This window comes from Clinocottus analis, unplaced genomic scaffold (genome assembly GCF_023055335.1).
Source record: "Clinocottus analis isolate CAN_PGR_092001 unplaced genomic scaffold, fCliAna1.0.p SCAF_11, whole genome shotgun sequence".
NCBI lineage: Eukaryota > Metazoa > Chordata > Actinopteri > Perciformes > Cottidae > Clinocottus > Clinocottus analis.
Window position 1 is genome coordinate 2,941,208 of NW_027175832.1, and position 20,269 is coordinate 2,961,476.

The window sequence follows — 20,269 nt, forward strand, 5'->3', positions numbered from 1 at the left end:
CACACACACACAGTGAGATAGGAAACTGCTGAGGAACCTCTCAGTCATACTGCACCACTCTCGGAGAACAGAGATACGTCTGCAGACTTTTCCACAGGACTCCTCTCGAGCTCTCCGGTGGATCCGACACACTCAGGACAAACGGGAGCCAAGTTTTCCGAGCGATAATGCGAAACAAGCGGTATTTACTGTACATGTGTCGTTCTTTGTCCGCGCCTGAGAGGTTCAGCAACTGACGCGCAGGCCACACCGGATCAAAATGAGCAACTTGGCAGTCGTTCAACCTTGCAGCCTGTTTCTGTGTTCATGCACGTCTGGCCTGAGCGGCTGCTTGTGTGTGTGTGAATGTGTGTGTGTGTGTGTGTCCTTTGTCCTAGATCAGCTGGTCCACAAGTTATCATCCCTGCAGGCACCTGCAGATGGTGACAGCAGCAGAAACAGCTGTTGTCTTGCACCACTAACACGCCATATGGAAACAATGAGTTGTTTAGCAAGTCAAATGTTTGTGAATATTTTGTAAACATCTTAAAAAGGAATGGTTTTACATTCACGGGAGCGTATGCACGCGCTTGCCGAGGGTTCGATGAGAAGATTGATACCTCTTATTTATAATAATAAACAGAAGGAACAGCTGGTCGTTCGTTGTCCAACATGGTATTCAGCTTTCAATCGGACTTTTCTCAAAATGTCAAACTATTCTTTCTTTTAAGAAATGTTCACGTAACTTGCCCACAAGACTGTTAAGACATTCATTTGGTACGACAGTCCTTCCAATGAAACTTTAAATGAACTGAAACTCAAACATTTCATGTATCTGTCTCGGTTACCACATGAGAGATCCAGAAGCCTCGTCCTGAAATATTGAATATTAGAGCTTTGACTCAAACACATGATTAAAGATTGAAACGTGTGTGTCAGTGTTCAAAATGTACTTTTTAAACTCGACCTTTCATGGGTCGGTGAACTCAAATCATTCTGCTTGTAGTGAGTTCAGGTTTAAGTGCAGAATTAAAGAGAGCGGTCATTTAAAAACACGCTTGCTCACTGATATGTTGGTCAGGTTTGAAATTTTAAAGTTTTGACAACAGCCAAAGGACAAACTCATGTTCTGTGTCTCATTAACACAGACGTATGGAAGATTTGCTCACCCTTAAGTGAGTTAAGAACGTTTGTTCACAGCCTGATCCCAGACCAGATGACTTTATATCAACCAACCTTAACCAGTCACGCTAAACAGAGCTCATAAACACACAGACACATATTTAAATATCTCCTTACGGCAACAGCTGTACCCACGAGCTTCAACAAACTACCATCCTCTCTTCGTGGCAGACGTTCGTTCCTTATGAGGGAATCCCTGGGTAGCTGAAGACGCCTCAGCCAGACATAAACTGTGTCGTCTGGATGTCAAAATACAAAGAGAGACTCCAGACTGGGACGTTCAACTCATCTTGCAGCTGCTGATGAGGAGTGGTGCGCTCACACAGACATCTCTGGACTTATTAGGCAGTTGTGGAGGAAGATATCAGCACTCGTTTATCACCGTCTCTCTTGATAGGTTTGACTTTTTTAACTTTCCTCGCTCATTTCTATTTTCACCACCTTTCCAAGCTCGGTCCCATTTTTTTTCCGACTTTCCTCCCCATCCACCTGTCCATTTGTCTCCGTTTCTGTCACCGTCTGGACGGCCTGTCTTACTGTACCAGTAAATCCATGGAGGCTACAGCAGAGCTGACACCCTATCAATTGGTACAAATGATCTCGCCTGCCGCCAAAATGCACCCAGCGTCTACCACGGGGCGATCAATAGCGGCTCGGCATGACACCGCACACAAGCAAACGCAAACACAGCTGCATACAAGTAAACATGCACACTGACAGGGACAAACTAAGTCAAACAAAGATTGAAATTGACTATGTATGAATTATGGAAGAATTGGCCTTCAAACACAAGTTGATGAAACGCAGGGTATCTTTTTTTTCTTCCATCACAGTCTCACAACTCTTTTGTAAGTATAGTCACCGTCTCTCTAATGCATCATGTTCCCTCTTCCACATCTTCCTCCTCTGCTCACATTAATCTGCTCTTTTCTTGAAATAAAAAATGTCCTTCGGTCTTTCTCTGGAATATTGAACTTGCATCGTTGGTGATCTCGAAATTGAAACTAAACAGTTGCCAGAAAAAAATGAAATGCAGCGTATTTGGACAGATTGAAATAGGCACACACACACACACACACACACACACACACACACACACACACACACACACAGTCTGCTCCTACGTTCTTATTCCTCTCATGCCTGCTGTGACACCTTAAAATCCATGGTGCCCTCAGGGAAGACCATTAGTGCTGCAGTGATTGAGCACCCTTTACGGACACCTACGCAAAAACCTATTCATCTTTCTCTCACACACACATGTAAACACACAAACACACACAGAGGGCCTTGGCGGTGCCATCCATAAAGCGCTCTCTGGGGTAAGCAGTGGATTCAGGTGGCAGATTCACAACCCCAGTAAGGAAACTGAATCAGAGTCGGCCTGAATATGACGCTGTGCTGCAGCGTTACTCATTTAGCATCCGGGTGCGTCCTGTGTGATGAAACTTCTCACACCCACTTGAGTCACTTGACTTTTTTTTTTTTTACACTGTCATCCTGATGAAATGACTTCAACAACATTCGTATTCATATTTTCATTGGTTTCACTGGATGGTTTTTAACAATTGAGAGTGGGAGACTGAGAAGCTATAAACTCTACCAACCAGTACTTGAGATTGACGAGTTGAAACTGTTTATTTATTAATTAGTCAACAGGCAGAACATTAGTTCCTCTAATAATGAATTAATTGTTAAGTTATTTGCTCTGTGAGGCTCCAGGCGACTTGTGCTCGGTGATGTGAGTTGAGCTAAATGCCAATGCGTCGGCATACTTCGTAGGAATCTTAGCTCACGGTGTTAGCATGCTAATGATCGCTAATTAGCACAAGACACAAAGAATCGGAACAAAACTTCAATCTCGAGAGGCGTCCTTGCTCGAATGGCAAAAAAAAACAAAAACATTTGCAATTTTCAGCTCTAAAATGTGAGGATTTGTGGCTTTTCTCTCTTTTATATCATTGTAAACTGGATAAATTTGGGTTTTGGACCAGTGGTTAAACAAAACAAGCAATTTGAAGGTGTCAGTCTGGGCTCTGGAAAGTCAGGAAGAGCATTTTTCTCTATTTACTGACATTATATTGACTTAGCCATTTAACGTGAAGACCAACAGACAAAAAAATGCAGCCGTATAGCTTGTGGCAGACTGACATGCTCACGTTTTATGACTGTCTGTCTCACCACAGTGTTCTGCGCAACGTGGAACATACGGTTCTGTACCAGGACATTTGACAGTACATCCACACACATAAGCATGCAAACACATCAGCAGCTTGACACTTAGAAACCTCCCCACTGTTCTCACAACACAACCAGAGAGAGAGAGAGAGAGATAACAGAGAGGAAGACGGGTAGAAGAAAATTTTAAAAAAACAGTGCCTAAAAAAAAAGGTGGTTATTTAAAATAGAGGCTCTAACTCTAAAAAGCAGGCAGTGGCTGTGGTGGAGGAAGGCTGTATGGATTTGACAGAAATAAAGAGAACACAAACAATGAAAGAGATGGGGAGGGAGAGAGAGAGAGAAACTGAGGTCAGCAGCTGACAAAACAAAAGGATAAAGTCAGAAAGGAGGGCCGCTATCTCTGTATCCCAGGATGGACCACACAAATACACCCTCCCACCCAAATCCATAGACCAAACACAAACACTGTGAGAAAAGCTACTGCAGGCGGTGCGGAGCAAGGCGGCAGATTAGAGGTGTTTGTAACGTAAAGACAAACAGTTTGTCTAAAAATAGAAAGCAGGATCTATCGTATTATTGTATAAGAGCAGGAGAGGAGGAGGGGGGGAACTAAAGGTAGCTTATCCCAGACCTCTCAACTCTGTCTCCTTCTCAAACAAAAGCACACACACACACACACACATAAACACACACACACACACACACGGGTATCCCAGTTGGCCAGCTGGGGCCTCAAGACCATTAAGAGAATTAAAGGCAACAGGAGATGAGCAAGAGGGGGGGGGGGGGGGGAGGTGAGATGGAGGGATGGAGAAAGGAGGAGAGGCTGAGTGCATGGTCGCATCCAGAGAAAAGAGTACCTCATATATTGTCACAAAAACACCTGATCTTAATGTAAAAGAAAGAGAAATGAACCCAGAGCAGGTTTTAACCTTGAGACATGCGCATACAGAACTATAGCTGCTATTGTATTTGTTCCACACACACACTCACACACACACATACACACTCCTGGAATAGCAGCACTCTCATTCAGAGAGACATTTCTCAGCGATGACACACTACACCTTGTAGACAACACACGGATCAAGCCTCTTACGGTGAATCTCCAGTGACTCCCCTCATGTCTCGCTGTGTGTAGCTGCTCAGTTCATGTTCAAATCCAGCCCCCCCAAAAAAAAGAAAAACAACCAGCTAAACTCCTCCAGCCAGCCGCCGGCAAAGAGAGAAGCCGAGAGGACGAGGAGACGAGGAGACGAGGAGACCAGCAGCCGGCAAGTCTGACTGAGAGAGAATGAGAGCGCTGTACCCACCTCTCCCTCCTGCTCCCTCTCGTGTTCCCTCCCTCTTTCACTTCCCTGGAGCTTATCTGTCCCGAGGCTATCACTTCTTCCTCACCTCGCCGCCTCCCCCCCCCGAACACACTTGCGCTCCAACTCTACAGAGTGTTTCCAAGGCAGCGCCGGCACGACGCTCTCCGCTGACAACCACACAGCTCTGAACACACACTTTAAAACACACGCCGCTGTTCAGCTCCACCTCGGTCTATTTGAGAGGGAGGAAGTGAGAGAGAGCTGGAGAGAGAGAGAGAGAGAGAGAGAGAGAGAGAGAGAGAGAGAGAGAGAGAGAGAGAGAGAGAGAGAGAGATAGGGAGAGCAAAAGAGAGAGCGAGAGAGAGAGAGAGAGAGTTGTATATTATTGTGTACTTTTGTATTTGAATGCTTTTATAACATTGTTGTTGTGTTTTTACTTTTATGCCAATAAAGCCACATTGAATGGAATTTAATGAGAGAGGTGAAGAGAGAGAGAGAGAGAGAGAGAGAGAGAGAGAGAGAGAGAGAGAGAGAGAGAGAGAGAGAGAGAGAGAGAGAGAGAGAGAGAAGGAGAGAGAATTGTATATTATTGTGTACTTTTGTATTTGACCATGTATTTGAATTGTTGTTGTTTTTTTTAACTTTTATGCCAATAATGCCACATTGCCACAATTTAATAGAGAGAGAGAGAGAGAGAGAGAGAGAGAGAGAGAGAGAGAGAGAAAGAGAGAGAGAGAGAGATGAAGGGATGAAAGTCGATCCCCTCTGATCTCATCAAGCAAAGTTACCAACAGCAACCAGACTGGCAGGCAGCTGAGAGAAACACCCAGTTCACCTCCTCCTCCCTCCCTTCCTCCCTTCCTCCCCCTCCTGACTCCCCCCTTCGTACAAAGAGCTCACACCGAGCTAACCAACCAAAGCAACCTCCCCTCCCCGTTAGAGGCACACACACACACACACAGACACACACACACACACACACGCCTACACGTGCCACATGCATTGCACAAGTAGCGCATGTTGAACAAGTCAACGCTAGTTTAGCACAAGTACATGTAATCATCACATCACTGAACAATTACACTATTAGAAGTATTTGCACTCAAATGAAACTATCTGTGGAAAAAGTTATTTGTACCCCGAATGGCTCTTTACATATTTTTTTCTTCACATCTGCAGTTCACTGCAAAAATTGGCTGAGAGGTGATGCGATGACTGTTCATTTATCAGCCTTAAGTTGTTGGAGCCTTTTCCCACAGCGACACATCAGACAGTCGCAAAGTTGAGAAAAGTGAAGATAGTTTGGGAAGAAAACATGCACACGTTCCCCAAAAAGAAACCTCATATACACACACAACAATTTGCACCTTCATGTAGCGTTTAAAAAACAAATCACCCCAACCTGCCTTTGCACTTACATATGCACGTTAACACTATTGTGCAGAAGTACTCTCTGTGTATGTGTATGTGTGTCATTTGCACACTTACTATTTCTACATACAACAGCAGCAAAGCAGACTACAGGGTTTGCAGTCACGCAAGACTGCGGCCCAGCCAGCTCACTTCCTGTATGGACTTCCTTTTCCCAGGGTTGCAGCGACCACCGGGGAACAAACTCCCCACAGCGCCACTATACAACATTACTACATGACATCACAATACATGACTACATGACATCACATGCCTGTCTGCAGAGGCATTCGAAATCAGTGAATCATGGATTTGTCTGACTTTTGTTCTCAGAAATCTACAATTAACAATAAGAGGATGCATACGCAAGTGCAAATGCACATCACACATTCAAAGGAACATTTTGACACTTTGGCAAATATGATTATTTGCCTTCCGGTGGTGCTTTAAATCAGAATTAGAGATTGACCACACCCATTTCTGTCAGTTTAACTTAAAGCTATGATCAGATTAGCTTAGTTTCCCACCAGTACTCTATGGTTTAAACAAACAAGATGTATTGTGTTAACTGCAGAGCTTTCGTACTGGTAGGCTAGTCGAGCTAGTTGTTTCTACTGAAATCTCGGTGTAAACAGTAAAAAGTGATTAAATGTAGTATTTAAACTAACAATGAGGATTTGAAAGCATACAGTAAACCTTAAATGACACAAATGAATGAGAGACAGTAGTATGCCTGCTTATAATTTGGGTGTTTTTCATTTAAAAGCATATTCATGAACACATGAATCCAACAAATTTCTATGACTTTTTTCAAAACTTTGGGGATTTTTATTTTTTTACCATTTTAAAATGCCATGACTTATCAAGGTTTTCAATGACCGTATGAGCCCTGAAATACACACATGCACACACACACACACGCACACGCACACGCACACGCACACAGTGTGTCCCTGTCAAAGGCAGTCAATTGGCCTCATTCAGAGTTGTAAAAGAGGAAATGTGCAGATTCATAAACACAGACTGGCTGACATGAATCATCTGAAGCAGACGTACGGGTGGGACACATTACCTTTAACCTGCACACCCACACACCCACACACACGGTAACCATGCACACGCACACCTCCTGACTGACTCGACCTTATTCTAGACACCAGGCGATGTAGGTCAATGGTCTTGAATGTAAGCAGTCTCTTTAGGCTTAACATAATACACACAGGTAGGGGGAAGGGGACTTTGAAGTTTCCATGAAAGTCGTTCCGCTGTGAGATCAAGTTCAGGTTTCATGGCTCGGGGAAATATTTCACTAATGATTCTCTCTGTAGAATTAAGATTTGCTTATAAAGTTATGCCTCATTTACGGTTGGGTGCACATGAAGTAAGTTGAACTTATTGGTTGTTTATGTATGAGCCTATAATTGCTGTAATCGTCCCACTTCTTGTTTGTAATTCTGTTTGCTGAAAAAAGGCAATTAGTGTTGTTCCTTCCCAGTGAGAGAAGAAGATTGTGGAAGTCGAATATCACAAAGAGACACGAGCTGCCGCACCAACAGTAAAGCTTTAAAGACAGTGTGTCCATGGGCTGAATTTCAGCGTATATGATTATTTCACTGCTGCCTTTTTTTTACAGTTTGATTTGCATGTAAAATATAACGACAAACGCAGCACCCTATTTCTGCTGGATTGGAGGCTTTTCCGGGTTTTAGTTTCGGGAGGCTTTGCTTCGAACCAGTGATCACCAAAATGGATTCTGTTGTCCGGCATCACAATAATAACACACTGAATGTGAAGGTACTTTAAGGGCAAACACCCCGATAAAGTAGCATGAGGTGATGACGATACAGTCCTCAATGGATTTGATTGTTTAAACAAAATAAAAAATCCAAACTTGCTTTGATTGAACAATGTTAAGTTTACAGTGTCAGTCAGTACATCATCAGTACACTCCATTCAAACACTTTTTCCATTTTTAAGACATGACAAGACATGAATTGACTCACAAAAGGGATTGGAATTCCCTTCTCTCATCCAGAACAACAAACAAAAGACACATTTTGAAATGATAGCTTCAAACGGCAGATTGAGCCTGCAGTACATCCCCCATCGACTCTGCTGGACCTGCCGTAAATTGCCCCCTGATTTTCTGCGCGAAGGCACATTCACACTTAAGGGACCTCATGGGGTAGGCCGAGAGCGTGTGTGTGTGTGTGTGTGTGTGTGTGTGTGTGTGTGTGTTAATCTGCAGAACAATGGGGGTCCTGTTCTCACCCCACACATACAGAATTAGGGCTAGGGGGCTCACAGCTGAGCAGCTTACTGACAATAGAAACTGGAAGTGTGTGTCCATGTGCATTTGTGGGTGTGCGCGCGCATGTGTGTGTGTGTGTGTACGTGTGTCTGCGTGCTGCCTCCTGCCAGCACATGTGTCAAACACAAAGCCATCCAACTGTCCACAAGGCCCAGGGGAGGAGGCTCGGCAGAAAGGGAGGGCGAGATAGATGGGAAAGAGAGAGAGGAGGAGGACCGAACAAAGGCAGCGGCAGGAACAGAGGTCTGAAAGGTGCAGCCTCGGGGTGAAGGGTGAGGAGGGCTGGAGAGAGAGAAACGCTAGACCAGTAAAAAAAAAAAAGAGTAGATGGTAGAACTACGTGTGTACTGATGGCCGAAAAGAACAAGTTACAGGAGCACGGCCAGTTCGGACAGATTGGCGGTCAGCTGTTGATTTCACACTCGGACCCAAACATTTATCTTTCTGTACCTGTGAGGACCCTAATTATTTACTCTCATCTCCAGCATGTGGCACAGTTGGATGTTGGAGTCTTGTTGTCACATTGAGGTTTCCAGGCACAAGAGAGACTTCGGGAGGTCACTGCACCTGGCCCAGAAAAAGTTTCTCACAGAAACTAAAACCTAAATCAAAATCTGAAAAACACAGCGTGTCCTCTTTACACTCGGGGATTTGTACGGATGAAACCAGAGATAGCAGTTTCCTCCCGTTTCCAGTATTTCAGCTCGGCTAAATTAAGATTGTCACCAGGTTGTAGTTTTATTCTTAGCGTGTGGTATTAATCTCTGCATGTATTTCTCAGTAAAAAAAAACTATGATTCCTTTACATTGAAATACTGATTGTAATCTAACATAATCAACCATGCAGTAATAATCTGATGAACCCAACCTTAACCCGTTGAAAAATGTGGAACAAATTTTGTCTCTTTTTCCCTGATTAACCCCAAATTAATTACAATACTTGTATTTATTGTATGTATTTGTTCAGCAAAGTCTTGGGAAAAAATCCCATCTAAAAGATATTTTGATCATAACTATGAACATCCAGCATGACATGGGCCAGATTCCCCCAAAATGCCTCCTGGAGCGGTCAATAACACACCTTTTTGGAAAGATTAGGACCTAAAGAATCAGAATCTACAACAAAAATCACAATAAAACAAAGTCTTGGTCTGTTAGGAAGGAATTTTAGTAAAAAAAAACTGTGTCGTTTGGTTAAAAAAATGGAAAAATTACGCATTGTAAGCCAAAAGATTGTCTGAATGGGGCATGCTGGGACTTAAAATGGGAGTAGGCGGATAATCGCACAAGGTTTCCAAAAAGTTAAATGGTCTTTGCTTTGCTGTTTTTTGCACCCAGAGGTTTCCAGGAAGGTTTCCATGCACACGCAGATCTTTCCTTTGTTTCTTTATTCTTGGTCCCAAAACCATTGTTAAAAAAAAAAACACAACCTCATCATTCAGATCAGGAAATCTCAGAGCTTTCATCAACTGAGTATATTTAAAACCATTCTCTATCAATACATGGTAGCATGCTGGAGTTGTATCTTCATAAAATCCATGCTCAACTAATACATAATCCTAATCCCATTTAAACCTTGAGAAAAAAACTTTAAACTAACCCTAATCCAACCTTTATCACATTTGAATTGTAATCTTCACACCCCTGTCCTCACCCTTTAAGTAGCAATAGCCTCATTTCAGAGGGGCGTCCTCATTGCCTGTGAGTGTGAGGACGTGCATGAGAAGTCAACAACAACAACAACAACAACACTCAGCTGCCGTAGTGTGTGAACGCAAAAAGGGAAGGCAGACTGAAACACACAGGCGCTCCCATTCCTTCCCCTCACACACACACACACACACACACACATCGATACAGATGCTGGCCATCTGAGTACAGCAGGTAGGCATTAACTCAGCCTGGCTGCACAATCAATGATGGAAATGGAGGCAGCAGGAGGGACAGACTGCGATCTGCTGGTTTCATTTCCCCTCTCTCTCTCTCTCTCTCTCTCTCTCTCTCTCTCTCTCTCTCTCTCCCTCTCTCTCCATTAAAACACAACCTTTCCATGTCTTGTTTCATTAAGAGAAAGCTCTCCAAGTGAGTCACTGTCTCACTTTACACAGCACACATGCAGTTTTCTCTCTTTCAAGCTCCTCAGTTACTCCGTCACCGGGCATCATGTCTGTCCCTGGCCCTCTCTCTCTTTACAGGAGGCCGTGTCCTCACCGCTGCAGAGAGACGACACGTCTTCAAACCCTCGTTTGAAGCTGTAAAGTCGTCCTCTGCACGAGCCCGGCCAGACTGTTTGTTAGAGCTCGCAGACTTCTGTAAACCAGTCAAGCCGGCGGGTTACACCACATTTACACCACACTGTTTTTCACAAACTTTGAAGTGTTGTTTATTATTCAAAAGAAAGGAAGAAGGGAGCGTGTCAGCAAGTCAGAGGACTCGAGGATCCTTCACGTGACGAGAAGGAGCGAGATCCTGAGACGTTCATGTGTCAATGTTTCCTATTTTTAAAAATATCTATTTTCAACACTAAGCTAAGCACCAGATGTTTCAATTAGTACAATTGAAACAATTCCTTTACCATTATTGTTGATTAGTATTTATATTATTATTTATTCATATAAATATGATTCATTTGATCAGAGTTAAGTCTGTCTTTTCCAAAGCCCAAAATCAGGGCCTTGTTTTGTTCTCAAGATATTTAGTTTACTGTTACAGAGGTTAAAATAAACCAGAACATATTCACAATTAAGTGACTCAAACCTTCTTCAAACTAATAATTTGATCAATCGATTATCGAAAAAGTTGCTGATTATTTTTTTATTTTATTTTTTTTATTTAGGTGAAAACGAATTGATGAATAGATGCAGCTTTATTTTTATTCAAATTTAATTTCTGTCTGTTCTTTTATAGCTGCCTGTCTCTTTCCTCCTCTTCCTCCTCTTCCTCTCCGTCCCTCCCTATGTCAACCTTCTCCTCCCTCTGTCTAGTCCACGTCCCCTCTATCTGCTCATCCATCCATCTCTCCATTCCTTTCCGCCCACAATTCTTTCCACTGCCAATCCTCTTCCTCTCTCCTCCTCCTCCTCCTCCTCCTCCTCGTGACCCTCCTCCGTCCTCCCTCCCTCTTCTCCAACATCTGCTGGTCTGCGTCTGTCACTGTTGACCCCTCGTTTGCCACGTGCCAAGTCCTCCTCTCTGCGTCCCACAGAGACCCTAAATCATTAACACACACACACACACACACACACACACACACACATTCATAAGCACACACTCAAATTGGCTGGTGATAGGTGGCCGGTTCCCACCTACAAAAAGCGAGAAAAGCCCAACAAACTAGACCTCTGAAAGCCGTATCTCACTACATTGCTGTAGTACTGTATTTTTTTGACAGCGTACCACTGGGAAGGAATAAACAATGTGTTCATATAGCAAACTGCAATCTCTCCTAGATGTTTTACAGACGTCGTTTCTGTGGCTCATAGCCTTTTAGACGACATTTCAGATACGATTCACAATCAAAATGATCTTACATTTCACTTCAGGGTCGGAAAATGAGATCTTACAAACCACATCGACCATGGACACGCGTGCAGCATTGCCTCCCGGACACACACCCTTGGCGGTCTCTGCGTCTGCACCGGCATTGCATTCTCCCAACGTTTATCCTGTTCAGGGGTCACGGGTTCGCTGGAGCCGATCCCGGCTGACAGTGCCAGTTTATCGCAGGGTTTAACTTATAGAGACAGACGAGCGTTCGCGCTCACATTCACACCTACGGGCAGATTTCAGTCTCCGATTGACCTGAGCTGCATGTCTTTGGACTGTGGGAGGAAGCCGGAGAACCCAGAGGGTACGATGTCTCCAGTGATTGGTAAGTATGGTATACCTTATTATGACTTTTTGACCTAAATTGTTGTAAATGTTTGGGAATTTATGATAAAACTTGAACCCATTTTGTGTCAAACCCATGTATTGTAAAATGTAATGTTCATATAAAAGAGACACAAGTGGTTTTGTTGCAGCCAGCAGCCTGTCCAGCATGTGCTGTGCATATGGTGTGGAAAGATGTAAAATGCAAATGCTAAAAGTAAAAAACAAAAGGAGAGTTTTTGTCAAAATTAAACTTGGAAATTGAGGACAAGAACATGTTGAGCAGGTTATTAACCTAAGTGACATACTGTTAACACAATTTGTCTCATACATCAAGGGGTCTTTGCAAATCTGCAGTTGTTTTAACACACACAGACACACAGACCTTATCCGACAGCAGGACTATGCAGAGCAGGTGAAGTGATGTGTAGGAGGTGACAGACGGGTTAAAGAGGAGTGGAGGAGTTGTGATATGGAGCAGCGTTCTTCTCCACACGGCAGCGCAGGAGCAGAGCAGCTTACAGCAGCGCCGCTCCCTCCAGAAGGACTGAGACTGAGCGCCGGGCCGCCGCCGTAATCTTCTTTACTTTCGGATTAGCGGCCCTCTGCAGGTGTCACTCATTCTCCGTCAGTCTGTCCGGCTTCGTCTCGACCGCACCAACGCTCTCCCTCACCCGACGAGCGTCCCGTCCGGCTCTTACTGATTCTGCATGTGCATTTAAAACCAGCGCTCAGATGATCAGCGGCATATCATCAGCTCTCACCTCTCTCAACGTATGAAAACAAGAGCTGCAACAAGTCACAGTTGACTTCTGCACTTGTTGACCAGCACTCACTTCTCGATATCTGCTGTTTGTGCCTTTTGTGGACTGTGCTGCTCTTGGCCAGGTCATTTAACCTGATTAAATAAAGGTCAATAACTAATAATCAGTGATATCATTCATGGCTCTTTCTCCTCAACTCATGGGCCTTGATGATATGATGTAGTGAAATACATGAGATGCAGCTTTTAAGACGAACAGCCAGGACACGATGCTCAATGTGTCCAAGCTGAACAATGCAAAGCAGCAGATGTGTTCAGAAGATAGTCTGGTATTGGTGTTGGTACTCCAAACCTTGAAAGAGAAACTAAACCCCAGAGTTTGGGCTGAAGTGCCTCTTCTTCCCTAGGAATAAAAACAAAAAGCCTCTAGAACATGAAAAGAATACATCACCATGGGCCGGGCTGAGAGGGGAGCTAAGACACGCTCGGTCACGTCTGTCGCCGGCTCATTTTTCATAACCGGTGTAGTATTACAATCACAGCACATCAGGAGCCTTTTCTCTCTTTTTCTGTGAACATTTATAGCGTCAAACAACTTCTGTCCACGTCAGGATTTTAGTAGCGTCTGTCTCAGCAGAGTATGAAGTCGCTGTTGTCTGTGTGTGTTGTCATATATTTATGCACTTTATAGTGGTCATATCATTTTATAACGTCATATTTATATAACGTCCATGATAATATTGTCTGACACGAAACCGGTCCGTGGCGAAAAAACAAGGTTGTGGACCTCTGACCCATCCTGGAAATAGATAAATGGACTTGTTCTTTACACATCGTACATCTGGCAATTGTTTTCTCTGTAATCTGAATGAGCGCCGCTAATTTGATGAGCGTGCGCATGCACTGTGGAGCCGAAAGAAACGGGATGCGGCAGCAGGAGCCTCGAACGCTCAAACTGCTGATCCGCTGCGCCGAGGGTAAAGGTCAAACTGATGAATATCTGCTTCTGAAAAACAAAAGACCACGGCTCATTATACATCAACCTCACTGAAAACACCCTCATATGTCAGACGATCTAATGTTGCCATGACAACTACAGAAGTACTGAGGAGGCAGACACACACACACACACGCACACACACACACACACGCACACACACACACACACACGCAGAGACAGACAGACGTGCAGGCGACAGCGTTCAGTAGCCTGAGAAGAAGATACTGTATGCCAAATATAGGAGCAGAATAATGAGCTTCTTATCATCTGATCCATCCTTCCCATATCTCCTCTGCTCTCCTCATCGCTCCATCTCTCTGCCATTTTACCTCTCCTCCTTCCTCCTTCCTCCTTGAATGGAGCAAATATTTCCCCAGGGCCACTCTCCTGCATAAAAAGAGATATATAACACCGGGAAATGTCAATTATTTGAACGCCGAAACAACCTTTTCTTCCCAAAAAAATTTAAATCCCAACAGTTACCGGCAGGATATTGGACAATTTCACACAGAATACTGCGTCGGTCAAACTAAATCAGCACAGTTGACCAACACAAAACATACTAATTTAAAGCTTAAACTCACTAATGCTCTAACCACAAATACATTGAGGACGTTTTATGCTAAAAATACAAGCGACTCAACGCTCATCTGGACCTGGACTCTCTCTCTTTCAGGTCCTACGCTGAACAGGACGAGTCCGGGCGTGTCCAACACATCCTCAACCACATGCACGCCATCCAAAACCCAAATATATATGATTTATCATCACACAACCAGATGAAAACAGGAACTCTTTATATTTGAGAAGCTGAAAGCAACACATACTGTGGCGTTTCTGCAGGAATGATTAATTGAAAATGGTTTCTCAGTTCAAGCGACGACTGACGAATGGATTAATTGACTAATTGCTTCGGCTGTAACCTGCACTCTTGCTGTCTCTAGTTCTCGGTCTCTCTTTCCCGCACAGACACACACACAAACTCACAAACACGCTGTAAGTTGTCCGTACGGACTCTCCGGTTTCACAGCCACCTCCTGTTGCTTTGACTAATTCAAGGTGACGGGTCAGATCCGTTACAGACGCAGATGGAGGCCGAAGTCGAGCAGCAGACTGATGCTCTTCTCTCTTATCTTGGCACAAACTCGTCAGCATCTGTCATTTTAAATGCAAACACCTGTTGCTTTCCGACCAAGGAACATGACACAAAGTTGCTCACACATACGACTGTCTCTCTGAATGCCAGACTGCTTTTTTAAGCCGCTGTACTCCTCTCATATCCTGCATCTGCCACCAGCCTCATCTGTTGGGGCTGAAGCGGCAGATGTCAGTCTCCATTGTGCAGAAAACATCGGTCCTCATCTTTATTTCGTCCTCTCCCTCTTGCGTACACACATGCTGCCGTGTCTGACCCAGATCCTCGCCTGATGAAAAACTCAAATGAATGAATGAATAAATCATAAGTGGGAGGATGCTCTCGCTGTTATGGGAACCTCGTGTCCTTTAACGCAATACGTTTCCCCCTCATCTCTCTCTCTCTCACATACAAACATTATCTTCCTCATTCTTCTGTTTGTTCACACACATTTGCTCCTCGTCATCTCTTGAAATACTCCACATGTGGTGGTGTAATTTTTTCCTCCTGTCCTCTCTCTCTCTCTCTCTCACACACACACACACACACACACACACTGTGTGTTTCAGTATCCGGTCGTGAAGCACAAAGTGCTGACTGGGATGACTTAGTGTTTCTGTTCTAAGTGTTCTCTGAGAGCTCCGGCTCGCTGTAATTGAGTCTGGTGTGAGCTCAAAAGCTGTCAAAAAGCGCGGCTGCGTGCAAATGCCACGAGAGAGGTATTTCCTCTCAAATGAGGCAATGCTGGAAACCATTCTGGATGTGAATTCCCCCTCAAAAAAAGAGCCAAAGACACGGCTCATAATACAGGAGGAAACGGATCCTTTCCAACTAATTCTAGCACCAATTTTACTGCAACAAAAACAGCAGTCAATGAAATGTTATGTTCATGACATAAAAAAATACTTATTTTATGGCAAACATTGGCCGATTTGGGCATGCCGGGTATTAAAAATGTTCCCAAAAGGTTAGGTTACATCAACCATCTGAATAAACTTGGTCTTGCAATTTCAAAGTAGAAAACAAATACAAACTGTGTGTTGAGAAAACAATCACAAACTATCCACAGGAAACACACAACGATCTGACTGGACGTCTGCACAGCGTGGCAATCAAAGCTCACTGCAGGGCTCGTTTTCACTATATTTATCATCCATGAGAACAATTTCCATTTCCTTTCAACTGAAATGACAGCGTCACGTGTTGGAGAAAGTAGTATTTGACATTTACATCATAACTACTCCTTTTATTCCTCTCTCGGTTCAGAAAAATGGAAATGCATGGAAAACAATTATTGAAAAAAACGCCCCCGCCATCGCATTGGAAATAACAAAATCAGGAACCACAGTCACGCTGAGGACGCTCTGAAACACTTTAACGACATACGAACGGACTGATGGCCACACTGGAACGCTTTATTCATTCAATTCTCAGCTTATGTAAAAGCATAGATAAATAAACATAAATTAACCTTATTTCCACATAAATATGCACACACACACACACACATACATATACACACACACACGGGTGGGCTCTGCTCCATTCAGACTTGTGACACACTTCATCAAACTGTGCTCTGTTATTAAGCGGTGCTGACACGTGTGTTTGTGTGTCTGCGAGGGTCTGCCTGTGTTCGTAATCATACTAGTGTGTGTGTGTGTGTGTGTGTGTGTCACTGTCTGTGCGGTGGCAGCGTGCCTTCACAGCGTGTGGTCGGCGGTTGGTCTGGTTTCCGCTCAGGAGGCTGTGAAGTGGCCCGATGAAAGCTCACACATGGCGGCGGCGCGACGAGCCGCAGCTCCAGCCGTGGCCGCGGCGCTCGCGCGGCTGCACGCCGCAACTTCCTGCTTCCATCGTGCAGGTATTTAGTAGTGACAGGACAGTTATAGCAAAGACTGTGGCTGGATGCTGCCATTGTTCAAGAGGATGTTCACACTTTATTGTCCCTCACGCCGCTCCCAGAACATCAGCGAGCGACGTCAGGACTTTTACATATGAATTATATGATATTAATCTATTATATCATCCTCGGTTTAAAGGGGTACTCCAGTGAAATAAAACCACACGTACATTCAGTCGTGTGATACAACTTTCAGGAAGTGCAAACCCAATAAGACGTCACACACACACACACACACTTTTGATGTGTTGCTTGGTTGAGCTTGAGAGACGGTTGCAACTTTTGCACATTGCGTTTACACACAGTGTCATGTTTCAGACATTCAGATATTATGTGTCACACATTAAAGCAGCAACCTGAATAAATGAGTGCTTAAACAAAACAAACACAGGTGTTTCCATAGTCACTGAATTGTGACTGGATGGAAATGTTAATCTAACGTCAGCACTCATTCTGTGACTTTAATAGACGCATTAAATAGAAAGGAATTCATACTAATGCGCACTTTGTCTGAGGCCGGAGGGACCGACTCTTGATATCAGTTCAGCCACAGTTTGTGACCAGCACACATTTGTAAAAACACCGTATGTTCACCTAGATGTAGCAGTGAAGCATTTATATGAACACGGTCTCTATTCCGGGACTAGAAACGTTTAAATTCACCGCCCTCGCTTCTCACCTCTCCAGAGACGTCGCCATCTGCAGTGACTCGCTTCACTGTGGTCGCTCTCCTCTTATCTGCCTCGTACGCCGTTGAGGTCTCTCATCCTGCTCCCACATTTCCTTACACTTCTCCCGTCTGTTCTCACCAGTTACCGCCTCCCTTCACAGGCCTTCCTGTCTGAAATGACTCATTATAATAAGGGCCTCCTTCAAAATGCAAACGAATTTGCTTCAAACACACACACACAGCTTTACTTCCTCGTTTCTCTCTCAGTCCACCCACATTGTTGCAAACCAGCTCCTTATTTGTTTTCCCCTTCAAAAATATCTGTCTCATCCTTTTATTCCTCCCCATGACTTTGCATCCTCCTCCTTTCTCACCCCTTCTGCCTCCATCCCTCACGCATCTCTAATTAAGTTTTTGTCTGTTTAAACGCACCCGTTCCTTCATCTCCAGCTTTCTCCAGCCAAAAAGAAAGACCCCCCCCCCCTTGCTTCACCTGACTCCAACGTGCCCATCACAGAGTTAATGAGTCACACTTCTGGTTATCCCGACCAGGACTTAGCACGAGCCCCCAGAGTCCCATTGACTATACTCTCCCAGGCGCATGTCCATCTCCAGCTCGCTATTAAACAATAGGGAGCTGAAGGAAGCAGCTGAAAGCCCCAACCAGCTGTGCTATTATAAACTCCCCACTGTGAGTGTGTGTGTGTGTGTGTGTGTGTGTGTGTGTGTGTGTGTGTGTGTGTGTGTGTGTGTGTGTGTCTTTTTGTTTTAGCATGCTTGTACCTTTGTTTAAGCCCACATTAACTTTTCCCAAATGGGCAGCTTTTGATAATTTTCTGGCCTTCCACCCTAATTTTTAAGTGTGTGTGTGTGTGTGTGTGTGTGTGTGTGTGTGTGTGCGTGCGTGTGTGCGTGTGCGTGTAGGCCCTTTTCATAATTAGGGCAGACCAGGCCCACATGGGTCTCCCCTGACACTTCCCCTCCAAGTCCTAAATATTCATGAGACTCTAAACGCTTTCATGAGCTCTGTAATTATGGCCAGAAAACAGACAGAGAGAGAGACAAAGAGGAGAGAGTGGAAGCCAGAAAAGAAATTGCACTCACACTAAAACACTAGCTGTCCCGTGGCGTTAGCAGATATCATCAACAGTGACTGTGGTGCAGTTCCATCCAAGCAAGAGACTCTTTTCCCCGAGTCGTTATAAGTGCGACATCACGGCAATTCATTTGACACGGAGAGCTCACTTCAAGCGTGAATATTAAAGTCAAGAAGATGATAGTGTTGGTGGGAGACATGCTGGATTCCCTGTGCTTCTCTGAGGCTGCTGACGTCACACTGGACACTCCAACCAGACTCTTCTTCACTTTATGCAGTGGACACGAGCAGATAGTCAAAAAGAAGCAAAATCAAACTAGTTTGACATCGTGCTGTGTTTGTGAAGTGTGGAGAAAAACTATGTAATTATATATATATATATATATATATATATATATATATATATATATATATATATATATATATATATATATATATATATATATATATATAATTATTTTTTTTCTTTCTTTCTTGTTTCTTTTGATGTCCTTCTTATGCATTTTTCATTTTATGTTTGTAATTTTGTAAAATGTTAATATATTATATAGGTGGAGGCTTCAAATAAGCCCAGTTGGCTTTTTGTCTTTTCCTGCACTGAATATTCATTTATCTCTGTTGTGATTTTTATTGTTGGAATTGTGCAAAAAAAAAAATATTATATATATATATATATATATATATATATATATATATATATATATATATATATATATATATATATATATATATATAAAAAAAAATATCTGTATATATATAATAAATATAATATATATAATACATTTTTATTATATATATATATATATATATATATATATATATATATATATATATATATATATATATATATATATATATATATATATATATATATCTCCAGATACCAAGATTGAAAACCAAATATCCACCAATGAACAGCTAACTTCATCAGTAAACGGTTCAGCCTCACAAGCTGATGTATAAAGAAGTCTCTGCTGCTCCTCCAGATGATGCTGTGTGACGTTCACTGGTAATAGGTGGATGGATTCATAGAGCTGTTGTGTCACGGAGGTTATTTTCCTCGACAGCTGTGGACACAAAAATCGAACAGTCCGAGAAGTCAAAATCAATAATCAGTTATGGCAGTATTTCTTATTGTGATGACTTCCTTCTTCCTGCCAAGTAGAGCTGAGCGAAAACACACACAAACGTGTACTCGGGCTGACGTCGAGGGGGTCCACCTGCAAGTGACGGATCTAATTTGGATTGTTTCCAGTAAGTCCAGTTGCTTTGATTCCACTTCCATGTTACAAACTGAACAGCGTGCACACGACGAGTGCTGCTCGTGCTAAAGGTCTCAGTTTGCTTCAAACAAGTCAGAAATGTTTATGGCTATTGCAAATTGCCACATGGAAATACGGGAAAAGCCCATTTTAGCACGAGGTGAGGCGAGACGTGCCGCATTGTACACATGAAA

At 43.4% G+C, this 20,269-nt stretch overlaps 1 protein-coding gene across 2 annotated transcripts in view; it reads right to left on the reverse strand.

Annotated features, from left to right (window-relative positions):
- Positions 1 to 20,269, reverse strand: part of LOC137781911 (SPRY domain-containing SOCS box protein 4-like) — a 60,578-nt gene that overhangs the window by 34,718 nt on the left and 5,591 nt on the right. The window contains exon 1 of one of the 2 annotated variants that reach the window (XM_068570927.1): positions 4,656 to 4,739. The exons of the other annotated variant lie outside the window; for it this stretch is intronic. The gene's annotated coding sequence lies outside the window, so the exon portion shown is untranslated. Of the gene's footprint in view, positions 1 to 4,655; positions 4,740 to 20,269 lie in introns of those variants that run through there. 2 annotated transcript variants of the gene reach the window in all.